The sequence below is a fragment of the Osmerus eperlanus genome, chromosome 10 (genome assembly GCF_963692335.1).
Source record: "Osmerus eperlanus chromosome 10, fOsmEpe2.1, whole genome shotgun sequence".
Lineage (NCBI taxonomy): Eukaryota > Metazoa > Chordata > Actinopteri > Osmeriformes > Osmeridae > Osmerus > Osmerus eperlanus.
Genome location: NC_085027.1, coordinates 4,647,103 through 4,649,951, shown reverse-complemented (window position 1 = coordinate 4,649,951; position 2,849 = coordinate 4,647,103). Strand labels below are relative to the sequence as shown.

The window sequence follows — 2,849 nt, the reverse complement described above, 5'->3', positions numbered from 1 at the left end:
TCACTAATACTGGTTTTGAGCTCTATGGATATCCTAATAAAACATTTAGCTGGACTCAAGTACAGAAGTCCCGGGTACAACCTTATGACACTGAGCTCTGGGCTACAACGGCTGTAATATGTAGCTGGACAGACAGTGACGCATATCAGTCTTCATTCAACCAAGCAGCACAAGCATTATTTGCTGGCAACGTTTTGGTACAATGCGAGGCAGCCCCCCCCCCCCCCCCCCCCCCACCCACCTATGTGATAACATGTTTAATAACTACCTACCAAAAAGCAATCATGAAACAGTCGTTATAGAGCAGCAGATTTTTTCAATCGGTTGGTCATTAAGTCTATTCCTCTGAACATGCGCTGTATCTTTAAAAAGGTCGACAACTTGACAGAAAACTTTGTTCAAGACGGGCCTACAGAAGACAGCTTGAGCTCGGCCTCTTAGTCGCATAGAGGGCATATTTTGGTGATGGAGAGAGGCGGACGAGTGTGGCCTGTGGTAGCCTACTCCTTTATGCGTCTCTTTTTCATTCTCTCCATCCCCCTCGCGACGCCATCTGTTTGTGGCATGAGAGAATGTGGAAGTAAGAAAAGGCGACATTTTGACTCTAGTACTGACCTAGATGGGCAATTGTTCACAATGCGATCATAAACCGTCACCAATATCACGAAACACAAACGTCAATGGATTGAAAAAATAGCGGTGCATTCATAAATATGTTCGGTGCTGTAGCTAGTTAGGAATTTGGTTAAGTTACCTACGATAGAAAACACACTCGCTTCGCCGGCCGGTGGTGCATTCGGTCTCTCTATTTCCACCTATCATAAAATCTACAACTCACCTGGTTCCAAAAGCGGTGTATGGTGGCGAAGTAATTATTGTAATTTCTTATATAAAAAAAACAGTTTGCAACGGTGGGTCCCCGTTGTGTGTAGCAGGAAGGAAGGAAGGAAGGAAGAAGGGAATGAAAGAGGGGTGACGTGAATGAATAAACAAGTGAGCTCCTCCTTACTGCCAGAAGTAAAACAGGAATGCTGTTTAGTTAGAGCACTGTATGTCTTTTTTACTTAGGCCTACATTTTCAACTATAAATTAAAACAAACAACTCGTTTTTTTTATCTGGATTTTTTTTTTTTACATAACAGATACGTATAATTTATTGTATATCTGTAAACAGAATACAGAATAGTTCAGAAACACATACTACAATAATAACGTCTAACTTATGATATTTTGATAGCAATGGTTTTGATAGCGATATTTTTCGCGATTTACAGTATCTGTCCCAGCCGCAAATAGTAGAGTACCACTAGATGGCGCTATGTTTATTTTGCCTACAAAATGTCAGGTCAGGAGAGATTGGGCAAGGCCCAGACCACAGGAATTCTAATTCGCTCATTCAATTTGTGTCGACAAAAATGTAGAATACACCAACCTAAGGAGAACTGTTTTGTAATGTTATTTTTTTTATATATATAATATCACTGTGTAGGATTTACACAAATGTACATCTTTCTGGCATATCGTTGTATGTACCCACACATGCACACACATGCACATATTTTCTTTTTTAACATAATGGTACAGACACTTAAAGGTGCAGATGGCATTTTTCATTAGCACCGCAAATTATGGACTTTTAACATCTGAAACACACCAACAACAGACACACAAATGTTCACAAACACACATGTAACAGTAGTATTAAATACACCTTTGTCAATATCCCTATTATAACTGTAGATATACTGTCAAATATAATACCATTTTACCAAAAATCATTTTGACCAAATTCTTAAATGTACTAGTTCATAGAAGAGACACCAGAGGGCACAAAAGCTCTATGCATGCTGCGTACTCTTGTGGCAAATTCAACAAGCAGGCCAGAATGAAGACTTGTGTGAATGAGACAATTGAGTCAGTTTCTTTTTAAATATTACCTTTGACCTTGTGTTGAGTTTCTTGTGTTGTCATAAGCATCGTGTTACAGCAAAAGTAAATCTCTATAGCAATCATTAAAGTTGGTATTATTCCAGATGTAAGATTACCAGTCAAATAGCCTAACAGTATTGGCAGTATGATTGACAGGTGTTTTTATTTTATCAAGACAGACCGATGCCCTACAATTGTGAGTGGGTCAAGTGTGTAGAGAATGTCAATATCTGATATCAGTCAACTTGGTGCAGTCTGAGACTTTATTGATCATTTTGCAACCAATTCAAGGGTATCCAGAAATTGTAAGAGTGAGGACATACTGTACAGTACCAGACAATTGTCCTTTCATCGGTTAAGCATAGTATTATGTGATGCACAGTTATGACCTTTGTTATATAATTTTCTTGCAAATAATTGTCTACTTAAAGCCCTTGTTAACTCACAATGTTTATATTTGATCCAATACTGCATGATGGGAAATAATTTAAAAACAACATTAACATGCTAAAATGTTTTAACAAAATCAAATAAATCTGTCTAAAACCTTCCCTTTGTCTTACAGTTATATATGTAAGGTTTACAGATCTGATGGTGATAGCTGTGTCTCATTTTAATAATTAACGACAATTGGTTTGAAAATTGCAGTCAAACGTTGCGGCCACATCCAAACTACAAGACAACAACATCCCGCTCTCCTCTCGGCCATGTCTCACATCTTACAAATTTTCAGACTTTTCACAAACATTAAATGTTTTTGTTTGCCTTTTATTAACATTTTTTAAAGCACAAATAGACATGTCCCTGCGGATAGCTGTGTAGGTGAGCACATTTGCCCTGCTGTCTAGACCATGATTAAGATCCGCCTCATCACCCTGTACTTCACTTTGGCTGCACTTGCTTTTTCAGTAAATATATTA

General features: G+C 38.1%; 1 protein-coding gene across 1 annotated transcript in view; it reads right to left on the bottom strand.

The window, feature by feature from the left end:
• The window catches only part of znf710b (zinc finger protein 710b), a 7,212-nt gene extending 6,190 nt beyond the window's left edge, over window positions 1–1,022 (bottom strand). The window contains exon 1 of the mRNA XM_062471237.1: window positions 839–1,022. The gene's annotated coding sequence lies outside the window, so the exon portion shown is untranslated. The remainder of the gene's footprint in view (window positions 1–838) is intronic.
• Between the last annotated feature and the right edge of the window lie 1,827 nt (window positions 1,023–2,849).